This window comes from Podarcis raffonei, chromosome 10, assembly GCF_027172205.1.
Source record: "Podarcis raffonei isolate rPodRaf1 chromosome 10, rPodRaf1.pri, whole genome shotgun sequence".
Classification (NCBI taxonomy): domain Eukaryota; kingdom Metazoa; phylum Chordata; class Lepidosauria; order Squamata; family Lacertidae; genus Podarcis; species Podarcis raffonei.
Genome location: NC_070611.1, coordinates 76,595,517 through 76,608,876, shown reverse-complemented (window position 1 = coordinate 76,608,876; position 13,360 = coordinate 76,595,517). Strand labels below are relative to the sequence as shown.

General features: G+C 47.7%; 1 pseudogene; it reads left to right on the top strand.

Moving 5' to 3' along the window:
- LOC128421753 (zinc finger protein ZFP2-like) overlaps positions 1–13,360 on the top strand; it is a 461,814-nt pseudogene that overhangs the window by 339,832 nt on the left and 108,622 nt on the right.

The window sequence follows — 13,360 nt, the reverse complement described above, 5'->3', positions numbered from 1 at the left end:
AACCCACAAATATGCCTCTGGCATTCTTTACTCCACCTGGAGCTTCTGTCCTCACATGAGACCCAAAAACCTTGAAATGGGCAACAGAAGGTTTTCTGTGGAACAGTTTCTCAAAAGGAGAACTTCCCAACTCTTTTGAAACCTTTCTCACTTTCGTATAACAATACGACATCAGAGACTCGGCCCAGAACTCATGTGGCAGATGTGAACTAAGCAATTGCGCATTCATCCCCTTTTGCAATTCTCTGCTCACCCGTACACAGACACCCCTGTTCCACGCTTCCGCTGAAACAGCAACTTTGTGTCTTATTCCTTTCTTCTGCAGAAAACTCTGGAAATCCTGTAAAAGAAAAATCTGCTTCTCATCTGTGAATAGACAATCAATGTTAGCATCATGCATATTCTTAACCTTGTCACAAAACTCCTGAAACCTCTCCAAGGCTTCCTGTGGCTTTCTCAACACATAAATCCAGACATAGTTTGAGAAATGATCCACACACACAAGATAATATCTTGCATTGCCTCTAGATGGTTCTAGAGGACCAATCACATCAGCATACACCCGCTGAAATGCTCAGTTGACCCCGGTCTTCTTCTTGCTCACACCTGCAAGAGAAACTAGGTTAGACACAGATGAATTACATTCCATGTAATCACTTTTGTCAAAAGTCAACAAATATAGTCCATCTTTCTCTCTGGCCGAAAGAAATAACTCTCCATCTTTGTAGATCTTGCAGCTCTCAGCATCGTAGGACAGTCTCAGTCCTTTCTTTGCAATCTGCGAAACACTCAGCAGATTGAACTTCAGTTCAGGAACCAAGTAAACATTGCTTACAGTCAAGTTCAGACTCTTAAGATAGACAGTCCCTACGCCGGTCGCTTCCAGCTCCTGACCGTTGGCCTGTTTCACAGCGAAGCTTTGCTTCTTAAACGTTGAAAAGAGTTCTCTGTGTGGGGACATATGGACGGTCGCTCCAGTGTCAACAACAAATGAGTTCCCAACATCTGGCGTGGTTCCTTTCGCCATCAAAGCCTTTGCAGGTTTCACCGAAGTCTTGGTATGACCTTTTCCTGACACCTCTGGCTTTGCTGAGCGGCCCTTAGCTCCTTTTGGCTGGCGTGGCTTCTTACAGTTCCGCTGAAGATGCCCAGCCTGTCCACAATTGTAACATCGGACAGCGTTCAAAGCTAGAGCTTTCTCTCCAGTAGCTTCATCTGCGGGGGAATTAGAACTCCGTTCCTCCCTCCCCCTGTCCTTTTCTTCCAGTGCAGCAAGTCTGTCATGTTCATTCAAAACGACGGCAGACACCCTTTCCGCGGTCAAATCTTGAGCCGGGAGGGAACCAAGCTGACTGGCAACGGTTTTGTAAGTCCAATTTAGGCTGTTGATCATCATGAAGCAAAACACTTCCTCCTGCAGACGGAAATTGCGTTCCACCATCTGCTGGCGCAGATATTTCATCTCCGTCAGGTGCGCTTGAACATCTCCATCAGGCGCAAGCCTCAGATTGGTCAGCTTCTCAAAATACAGCAACGCTGAAGAACCAGCATCCCTCTGATGTGTTCTACGCAGCATTTCCCAAATTTCCCGTGCATATTCCAAACCCTGAATATGCACCAATTGGTCATCTGACACACACAGAATTATAGCCGTTCTGGCTTTCAGATTCTGTGACTCCCAACCTCGTGTTGGAGCTGCAGGGATGGGGTTCTCAATCACGTCAAAGATCCTCTGATTCTGCAGCAGGGCCTTCATCTTTATAGACCAAGATGAATAATTGTCATTAGTCAGGGGAGGTGGATAGGGTAACCCTCCCCCCTTCTTGGAATCCATGCTGAACTCAAGTCTGTGCTTTCTCTCTCAAGCTTGCTTTCACTTTCAAGCCAGTAAAAGCCAAAAGTTCTCTTCTGGGCTGTTTACTGCTTCACTGGCAGGCAAACCTTTGGGCTGTTTTCAAAATCCTTGCACATGCTGCGCAGATATCAAAACAATTCCACTTCCCAGGCTCTTTTTGAGCCATTCAGTAACTTTACAAGTACTGGCGGTCGTTGCCTAGCAACCTGCTCAGGACGGGAATCCTTATCTACCACAGGAATTCGTGGAATGCAAGCTTGCTTTCAGAGCTGTTTTTCTTAAACGCAGCTCTCTCGTGAACAGAGAATTAAACCTTTCTGTTCACTCTCATTAGCCCGAAATGCAGCATACCTCTTTGGCTCCGTTGCCTTTCGGTATCCAGCTGTCTGTTCTGTTCAGCTTCTGGCTGCAGGCAGACGCTTTCTTTATCTCCTTAGGTGCAGAGGATGGCAACGATTCATCGACCTCTCACCACTCATGCTGATTCTCATGGATCTTTAGCCATCGGCAATGCTACCAGATGTCGGTTCAAGCCAGCAGAGCCAGCGAAGTCCAGAAGAAAATTGGCCACCCTCCAGGTGCCCGGCTTGAATCCTTGTTGACCTCCCTGGCTGCATTCTCCAGCAGGATCAAGGCGAGGTCTCTTCGGCGATCCTTTTCAACGTGAAAAGAACACACCATTCCTCCCCCTCCCATATCCAGGGGGGGAATGAGACAGACAGAAATATATTTACGTGTCTTTATTCCTGTCTTTCAGCAGTACAGAGAAAACACGTCTGTACCCTCTGATTCACAACTGCAGAGAGAGAATAACTCCACCCATGTACTTCCAGTACAGGGTCATGTGCCACTCTGAGCTAACATCCGGTGCTCAGTACACTGTCTCTTGTTCCCACGGTACATTCCAATAACATCAGTTTCCTGTTTACCATTCCAGGCACCTGGAGCTCGCTTCTGCATTGCTCCTTTTTCGTAACAAGGGGTCCCTTTACCTTTATTTAAGGAACATCCAGGGACTCTCACATGGGAGAACCCATTTAGATGTATGGAGTGTGGGACACCTTCCTCTCAGAGTCCACTCTGATCAATAAACTCAGCCGGAAATCATTCCTAAAAGCATGAGGTATATGTGAAGTTCTGGTGTTTATATGTAAAACTGTATAATAATGAAATAATGAAGGCAACCTCTCACAATGGTGAGTATAATTTTAGATGAAAGCACCTTTGGTTTTTGCACCAAACTCTGTCACCCCCCCCCCCACCGCATGATCTCCAAGCACTGCTTCTTCACCAGAACTTCATCGCTGCCTCCTGTCCTGCGCGTTCTGAAGAAAACTTGAAATACTGAAATTGAATGGGAGATTTTCCCCCAAGCCTAATTTCAAGAGGGGGAAAGAGGGCTGTAGGTACCAGGGAAATCTCCTGGGGGGGCATCTTCACTCATGAACCCCATGGGGCAACCCCAGAGCTCCTGCTTATTCTAGGGTTTGGGAAAGAGTATTTTTCCATAGTCCCAGAATTTTTGCTTCAATCATGCTACTCGGGAGTTTTCCTACCAGAGGACCACAGTGCTGTGGCTGCTGTTGTTGCCATGGACTGGCTGGTGAGGGGGGGGGGAGGCACCAGCTGGGGGACCCACAAGGGAAGAAGGCTCAGATCCTGGGGACTGGTGGTGGGATGAGCCGAAAGAGGGAGAAAGGGGAGCAGACCGGAAGGGGAGATGTTGTAAGCTGAGGAGGAAACAGGGTTTGGTGAGTGGGAGGAGTCTGGGGCAGAGAGGAGTTCAGGCTTGGAGGGAGGAGAGGAGGGGGCCAGGAGACCCAGAGGAGGCCGGCTGCTGAAGCTTCCAGGGAGACCCCCCCCTCCTGCTGCGACCAGCATATGCCTTTGAGTCTGGCAGTTAGAACTCTTAGAATGTGGGGATCCCATTTTTCAACCAAAGCCATAACCAAAACCAAAACCCGCCAGCCTTTCCCCAGGTCTTTATTGTCCTGATAGTCATTTGTCTTCTCTACGAAGGACTCTACAAAGTCCTCCTCCCTGCCTTTATTTACCATGGGGTCCCAGCAACCTTTTCTGCCTCTTACATGCTATGGAAAAGAGTCCCTTTCCATTGGATGGCTGGCAGCCCAGTGCCAAATCCGGCTGATCCAGAGAGAACGGAAAGGAACTGTAAACGCCCTTGCGCTCTGACGCGCACCAGTCACTTCCTTCCGGATCTTGGTGCTGCCGGTGCAGCATTTACGAGAAAAAGAGAAATTGGAAACCAAGCCCAAGTCCCTTGCTATCCAAACTGGCCACTTGGACCAGCCTTGGGGCGTCTTCCTTGGGAAAAAGGAAAAGTTTCAGATCTCAGGTTCCCCGACAGGGAATGAGAGCTTTGATTGGCGTTCTCCTCTTGCAGTTCATTGCCTCTCTAATTGCAGAACCCCAAGTCTCCCGTTCTCCCCTCCCCCTCCTAGCTACCTCTTGCCAGGAAGGCTGGGAGTGAAGACCGTAAGCAAAAGAGACAGCCAAGGATGAGAATCTGGGTTGCTGGGTGTTTCAGAGAATCCCGCCCACAATCTTCTCCATTCCTAGACTCACGTCCGCATGCGCTGCTCCTGGCCACCCCAGGGTCTTTTGCTAGATTAATTTATGGCCGGCTTGGGGCTGAAAATAAACTACCAAAAAACTAAATTACTGACAAAAAGCCTCACAATGGAAGGGAAAAAAGAACTTCAAGAAAAAACAGGCCTGAAAATTAAAAATAAGGTTAAATACCTAGGGATCTGGATTTCAAATAAAAGTTTAAGTGTATATGAGGATAATTCTAGTAAAGTATGGAAAGAAATTTTTTAAAAATATATGGAAACCTGGACCAAACTCCATCTCTCACTCTGGGGAAGAGTCTCGGTTGTGAAAATGAATATCCTCCCCAAAATGATTTTCTTATTCCAAACAAGGCCCATTTTAGGAGGAATGAATTGTTTTAAGGAGTGGAAAAGGGAAATATCTAGATTTATATGGAGTGGAAAGAAACCAAGAATTAAACACCAGTTATTAACAGATCAAAAGGAGAGAGGAGGTTTTGCATTGCCAGATTTGGAATTCTACCATGCGGCGGCAGGATTGGTTTGGATAAAAGACTGGATTACTCTAAAAGATACGGACCTATTAGACTTGGAAGGCCACGAGAATCGGTCTGGATGGCACGCTTCTTTAATATATGGAAAAGTGAAGGTCCACAGGGGATTTTTGAGCCATGTGATAAGAACATCGTGATATAAAATCTGGAATAAATATAAAGGACTACTTGAGCCAAAAATACCCTTGTGGACATCACCAAGAGAAGCCATATACTCATGTCAGAATATTTACAACTAGCAAAACATGGGAAGAGTCAGAGGAGTACTGAACCAGAAAATACTTGGAGAAGGGAGAATATTTAAGGATTATATAAGATCATATTGTACCAACCACACCATATTAGCAGAACTTGAGTTATACTTGTAAACACAACAAATACTGTTTGTGGAGTAGACGGGAACAATATTAAAGAATATGAAACTGTGTGAAAAAACAACAACGGCAGTATACACAGTACAATGAGAATGATTGGAAGATTCCTTTTGTCAGAAGTCTTTTTTATTTAATTAGGAAGATTAAGTTTTTTTATGCACGTAAATCTGCTTTTTCTTTCTTTTTCTGTATTTTCTTCTTTCCTTTTTTCTTCATTGTTTTTTCTTTAATTTTCTTTTTTTTGCAGTATGAGATTGTAAATTCTTTATATGTGTGTGTAATTTAAATCAATAAAGATTATTTCAAAAAAATGAATCAATTTGTGGCCGGCCTGATCAAGGGTTGCTTCCTCTGGTTAGCCCCGCTGGAACTCCAGTTCTTTCCAGACCCTGGGGTCACTAGAGGACTGGTGGCTCCTCCTGGCAAATGGCCTGCTGCGCGCTGGATCACCAGTCCTTCCTTGCCCCCAGAATCGGGCAACCAAAGGTCCCATCTGGGGTGCCATCTGTTGTAAACAAAAGCTGCCCTTCTTCCCTTATGGGGGACACAAGAGCCCTTTATAGAGTCCCTTGTAGGTTCTCCATCGGTAAGAGAAAACAACAGACACTAACCAGAGAATACCGAGAAGCAAAGCAGCTAGTAAGCCTGATCTCTATTGATCTGTTGCAACAGGGTGCTCCCCTGAGGAGGACCCCGAACCAAGGCGTGCCAGCCCTTATATAGACATTTTAAATTCCCTGCCCTGGAGCTCCAGACCACCCCTCCATACATCACAGAAGGGTGTAACCCAAGACCCCCCCCCAAACATCATACCTACATCACAAAAAAGGTGGTCTACAACAGAAATTGGAATGTTGTCATTTTTCCTGTCTGCCAGGTTATCTGATATTGCCATATCTGATTCCCTTTCCTGGTAGTCTGGCCATTCCTTTGAGATGGTGATTACCCAATTCCTGAGACAATGGGAAGGTTCCTTCACCCCCTCCCTCCTTGCAGAGAAAACATTTGGTCAGTTTGGGAGTCAAAATGGTTTCAGGGCGGTCTTGCTGTGCTGCTCCAGACATGTGGTCCACATATCTATGTATGTGCTTGATTGGTACATTTATGAACATTTATTATTTATATAAGACCTTAATTTTTTTATTACAGGATTCATCCAGTCCAGCCTTTCGCATGATGAATTCTGCATCAACCTTAAATAAGCAGGGAGAGAATATACAGCCTTGCCTTTTCCAATTTTGAACCAATCAGTTGTTCCATATCCAATTCTAACTGTAGCTTCTTGTCCCACATAGAGATTTCTTAGGAGACAGATGAGGTGATCAGGCACTCCCATTTATTTAAGAACTTGCCATAGTTTGCTGTGGTCGACACAGTCAAAGGCTTTTGCATAGTCAATGAAGCAGAAGTAGATGTCTTTCTGGAACTCTCTAGCTTTCTCCATAATCCAGCGCATGTTTGCAATTTGGTCTCTGGTTCCTCTGCCCCTTCGAAATCCAGCTTGCACTTCTGGGAGTTCTCGGTCCACATACTGCTTAAGCCTGCCTTGTAGCATTTTAAGCATAACCTTGCTAGCGTGTGAAATGAGTGCAATTGTGTGGTAGTTGGAGCATTCTTTGGCACTGCCCTTCTTTGGGATTGGGATTCATGTGTGGCAGGAACCCCCCCCCCATCGTTCAGTTTGTACAAACACGACACACACACACACACACACGACATACGCAATGCTTCTGTTATAAATTCATATAAAATCAGCCGTACATTGGATCTGCACCGTTCCACTTTTATTTTACACCATGAGGGAAGGACTATCAAAAGGGGGGAGACTGGACACAAGGCAGCCATAACCCCCAAAGCGTAGCAACATGTCCGCAACATCCACAGATTTCTCCGTTAACACCTGTCACCCACCCGGTCAATAACCCCAATTTCCCAAACCTTTTAACTGCCCTCTTCCCCAAAGAACGTAATAGTATTTACCCATCCCCCAGCTGAAAGGCTTTCCTGCCCTTCTCCCTTCAAAGTATCAGGATTCAACCCGCCATCCCGATGGATTTCTGTCTGGGGAATGCGCTGCCCTTGATCGCCTCCTGCCTCCTAAGGGATTATGGAGTCAGGGGGAGCCCTGGATCCCCTAATTGGAGAGGAGTCATTAGACATTGGAAGCAAGGAAACCGGAATTTTGGCGATTATTTGACGTTTCTTCAGCTTTCTATATTGGATAGTCGAGGAAACAGTCCGATTCACGGTATCCGCTTCTGGCTCCAATTGTATCGGCTGCTTTTCTGAGCCTCTTGGCTGTTGTGCATGGACGGGGCCTGTGTCCACGGTCCTTGTCCTGGGCTTAGTCAGAGGCTGGGGTGGGGAGCTGGGATTTGGGGGGAGTCGTTTAGCTGCCCCCCTCCATTCCTGGTTTGAAAAGCACCAAGACCTAAAACACGGAGGGATCTAAGCTCGCGGGGTGGGAGAGGGGAGGATGTTGCAATGCAAACCTTGTAGGCGGGACGGGACCCACTTTGGATCTCCGGGATCAGCCCCTCCCCCGCTCTCCTGATCCAGAAGGAAGAGGGGAGGGGGGAAACCTTCCTCTCCCCCCTCAATACTTTCCCTCCCCTCCCGGCACATCCTCCTCTCACCCCGCCCCCACAAGCCCAGATCCCGCCCCCAAACGTCTCACCCCTTCCTCCTCCTCCTCCAATCCGGCTCTTCTGTCCCAGGAATGGGGGGTGTGAGCCCCCTCCCACCCTGCCTTCTTCTCCAGGACGTGGAGCTTCCAATCCGGATTGCTGCTCTGCCCCGTAGATCTAGGGGGGGCGGCTTTCGATGCTGCAGGAAAGGAAAGGAGAATCGGGAGCGAGGACAAAGAGGTAAAGGGGTCGCGGGGGGGGGGAGGGGAGAAAAGGACCCAGAGACCCCTCCAGCTCCCCCAAGCGCCTTCCGTGGGGCCTGGATCCCGGCACGCGTGCTGCGAAGAGGCGGAGATGGGGCGCGCACCCACGAGGACTCCCTGGGGCGCGGAGAAGCGGGCCAGGAAAGGGTTAAGGGGTGCAGGAAGCGCCTGGATAGAGACCCCCCTGTCCCTCTCCGGCTCGTCTTGGGGGGGCAATAGGGACGGAGAGATGGGGGGCGCACGGCGAGGGGTGAGTCAAGCGGGGCTCTGGGTGCAGAGGAGACTCCAGGAGAGAGGAAGGGGGCCTAGGGTGGGGAGAGGAGAAGACGAGGAACCAAAGACCCCTCCAGCTCCCCCAAGCGCCTTCCGTGGGGCCTGGATCCCGGCACGCGTGCTGCGAAGGGGGCTTTCCTCGCAGGGCGGACCCCTCGCCCGGTTTCCCCTGGCTCCGCGCGTCCCATGAAAAGCTTAAGGGGCGCGAGAGACGCCTGGATAGAGACCCCCCTGTCCCTCCCTTGCTCCTGTTCTTGGGGGGGCCCTAGGATGGAGAGATGGGGGCGCAGGACGTGGGGTGAGTGGTGCCAAGGAAGCCTCTGGGTGCAGGGGAGACTCCGGGAGAAAGAGAGGGGGTCATGGAAGTGGGCGGAGAAGGGAGGGGGCGTCCCCTAGGCAGGGAAGCGCAGCATTGGCAGGGTGGGTGGGGAGATAGGAAGACCAGTCTTTGGGGAGACATCTCCATCATGACGCCCACGATGAATCTCCGGAGGGGCCGCCTTGGTTTCTCCCTCCCGCCAAGCAATCGACCCCCTCCTTCAAGGTGACCAGAGAGGGATCCCTGGAAAGTGGGGGTCCTGTTCCCCCCCACCCTTCCATCCTGCAATCTCCATCCTCTTCCCACCCCATAAGCCCCTGCCCTGTATAGACACAGCCATTCTGCCCAGTCCATTCCTTGGTCCCCTGGAGAGGAGAGGAAATCCTGAGAGGAAGAGGGGAGGGGGGAGGCCTTCTCGGAAGCGGCACTTGGTTTCCGCAATCCCACCCAGGAAGCAGCCAGAAACCTTTTCCTCTCTCTCAGGCTTCCATCTTTATTGTCTTTTCCGCTGAGGATGAGGATAATGTACACCTGTCATCAGAAACAGGGGTGCAGAGTCCATGGAATCGCTCTCAGGATCGATACAGAAGTTGCACCTAAAAAGCATTTCTGTTCCTCTTATTCTTTGTAGGCAATGTCAGAGTGACTGACAAGCTGAGATACAATCCATCATCATCCGATGACAGCGACTGCATGAATCTTCCCAGTCAAAGGACCCATTTTCATGATAGACAGTGCCTGGGGCTGGAGGCTCTACACACCGGGTGTGCCTGTGCAGGCCAAAGACTGCCAGTATTAGCACAGGTGAGTTTAGAAGGTTTTAATAACATCTTTGGGTGGCATGCATATTTGTGGTATGACAAGGTTAAAGCACACAAAGGTTTTAAAAACCATATTGTCAGAAAAGCACTATTAAATGTCTGGACTAGATATAAAGATTTGTTGGAAAACAAAACCCCAAGGTGGCTGTCGCCAATGGAAGCTAAGGCGGTTAAAAAGTTAAATATGGAGTCTAAATGGCCAAGATATTGGGAAATTCTGGAAAAGGAAGGGGACAGATTGAGATTGCAGAGTTTTGAGAAACTAAAAGGGAAAGTGAGAGATTGGTTGCACTATCATCAAATAAATGAAGTGTTTAAAATGGACAGTAAAATAGGCTTCCAGGTGGAAAAATCAAAATTGGAGACTGAACTGTTAGAATCCAGCACTAAAAATTTGTCAAAAATGTATAATTTGCTGCTGAAATGGAATACACAGGATGAAACGGTTAAATCAAGTATGATCAAATGGGCTCAGGACATTGGTCATAACATTATGTTTGCTGACTGGGAGAAGTTGTGGACCACCGGGATGAAATTTACGGCATGTAATGCCTTAAGAGAAAATATTATGAAGATGATCTATAGGTGGTACATAACCCCAGTCAAGCTTGCAAAGATTTACCATCTGCCTGACAATAAATGTTGGAAATGTAAGGAAAAGGAAGGCACATTTTTTCACCTCTGGTGGACGTGCCCGAAGATTAAGGCATTCTGGGAAATGATCTATAATGAACTGAAAAAGGTATTTAAATATACCTTCCCTAAGAAACCAGAGGCCTTTCTCTTGGGTATTGTTGGCCAAGGGGTGTTAAAGACGGATATAACTTTTTTAATGTATGCTACAACAGCAGCAAGAATACTCATTGCAAAGTACTGGAAGACACAAGAGCTACCCACTCTGGAAGAATGGCAGATGAAGGTGATTGACTACATGGGTCTGGCAGAAATGACGAGCAGAATCCGAAACCAGGGAAGAGAAGCAGCGGAAGAAGAATGGAAAAAATTTAAGGACTATTTAAAGAAATATTACAAAATTAATGAAAGTTAGAATGATGTTGGACTAGAAAATAAATGGTTACTATTAGTAATGGATAAGATAAGGAGAATAAGGAAGATTGAACTAAATTAAAATAAGGGAAGATTTGCTGAATAATTGATTAGAAATTGGAATACAGAAAAGGGAGGCATGAGGAAGTCGGAGAAGAAAGGTATAAGAAAATAAGATCTGAAATTGTACTTGTTTCTGTTTTTGTTTGTTTGTTTGTTGTGTTTATTGTATTGTATTGTTATGTTTTTGTGGTTATAAAAAATTCTTTAATAAAAATTATATAAAAAAAAATATTAGCACAGGTGAGGTGTGTGACATCCCCAAATTTATAGACTGTATGTGAATGAGTGTTCCTGGGTGGGATTATCGTTTATGGCAACCCTGTGATTTTCTCCACCCATAACATTTCGTAAGCTAATATTGCAGTACGAATTCCAAAATAACTACAAAAAATCACAAGATGATAATAATAGTACAGTGGTACCTCAGGTTAAGAACTGAATTCGTTCTGCAGCTCCGTTCTTAATCTGAAACTGTTCTTAACCTGAAGCACCACTTTAGCTAATGGGGCCTCCTGCTGCTGCCGCACCACCAGTGAAGTGAAGGCCCAAGACAGGTGTTGATCATCATGTGATCTGCGCACAGGTGGGCTGAAGCGAGCTACTGCCATTCCTGTGGAGCCTCCTTTTATTGACACAAATACATTTTTGGGCTGTGACCTTTACACATCTTCCGTCCCAAAATCGTGGGGTGGTACAAAGTTATTTTGGCACCTGTTCCACAGCGTCATTTCCCCCTTGCTCAATGTATGACGAATGGAGACAAACGTCTCATGGAAAAGGGTTACAGACAGGACACCACAAACTGCTGAGATCACGAAAGGTCAGGCAGAGGTGGAACGATGTACAGACAGCTGTGGCTTGTCTGGCGGGGGAGTTGCCCTGCACCCCAAGGTCACGCGTGCAGGCCGACCGTGGCTGCCTGCTGGTGGGGAAGTCTGCTCCCTCCAGACCCCACTCCCCACTCCACGATATCCCTACACACCAGAGCAGGATTTCTGTTCTCATCCTGAAGCAAAGTACTTAACAAAAGGTACTATTTCTGGGTTAACAGAGTCTGTAACCTGAAGCGCCTGTAACCCGAGGTACCACTCTAGACGTTATACTATTAGTATCTTCCCCCCAACCACTCTGGGCAGCTTACAGTACATATAGGTAAAGGTAAAGGGACCCCTGACCGGAAGGTCCAGTTGCGGCCAACTCTGGGGTTGCGGCACTCATCTCGCTTTATTGGCCGAGGAAGCCGGTGTACAGCTTCTGGGTCGTGTGGCCAGCATGACTAAGCTGCTTCTGGCGAACCAGAGCAGCGCACGGAAACGCCGTTTACCTTCCTGCCGGAGTGGTACCTATTTATCTACTTGCTCTTTGATGTGCTTTCGAACTGCTAGGTTGGCAGGAGCAGGGACCGAGCAATGGGAGCTCATCCTGTTGCGGGGATTCGAACCGCCGACCTTCTGATCAGCAAGTCCTAAGCTCTGGGGTTTAACCCACAACGCCACCCGCGTCCCTACAGTACATATACAAGACATTAAAACATCCAAAAATAAAAAACCTGCTGATACAGCTGTCTTCTAAATGTCAGATAGTTGCCTGTTTCCTTGCCCTCTGAAGGGAGGGCATTCCATGGGGCAGGAGGCCCTCTGCCTGGTTCCCTGGAACTTTACTTCTAACAGCAAGGGAAGCAGCAGAAGACCCTCGGAGGCGGACCTCCCTGTCCGGACTGAATGATGGGGGTGAAGATGCTCCTTCAGGTCCACAGGGCCGAGGCTGAGGAGGGCTTTAGGTTGCAGGTCTTGCTCCTCCATAATGATCGATGTATAGTTAGCAGAGTAGGAGAAAACACTCAGAGGCAGCAAAAAAATAATTCAGCTGAGAAATTTATTACCGAAGACAGATAAGCATAACAGGATCCCAAAAATAGCAGAAACTTAATTTACTGTAAAACCCTGACTTAGCATACCAAAACAGCACTCAAGTAAGAAACAGACAGACAGAGTAGAGTAATATCAGAATAGGAAGTGGGAGCAGGCGCATTTCAATACTGCAATTTATATATAATTCAATGTCAGAGTAACCCTGGGACTAGATAACAAGCCTCCAGGTGGACGTGCCCCACCTGCCCTTCACGTTCCTCTTCCGCACGGGCAGAATCTGCCTTCTGGACTGTGGGATTCACGGTTGTTCTCCTCCTCTCCATCCACCAGGGCTTGACTTCAGGTGCAGCAGAATTCCCCAGCCCCCCAAGGATTTGAGACCCATCAGCTGTCCTCACCTGGTTTAACCGGCTGGTTGAAGCCGTTGCTTGAACCCCTGTTGCATGCTGACAGCTTCTGGAGGCCACAGGTGAGAGCTGAGTGCAGGGTGGGCACCAAGGGTGGAAAAATGACCCCAGAAGGTGTAGGACATGTCCCCCACCAAAGGAACTACAGCTCCCCAACACCCATGACATCTAGATTCAGGTAGGTAGCCGTGTTGGTCTGACACAGTTGAAATAAAAAATTAAAAAATAGTCCAGTAGCACCTTAGAGACCAACTAAGATTGTCCTGAGTATAAGCTTTTGTGTGCATGCACACTTCTTCAGATACAGCGAAAC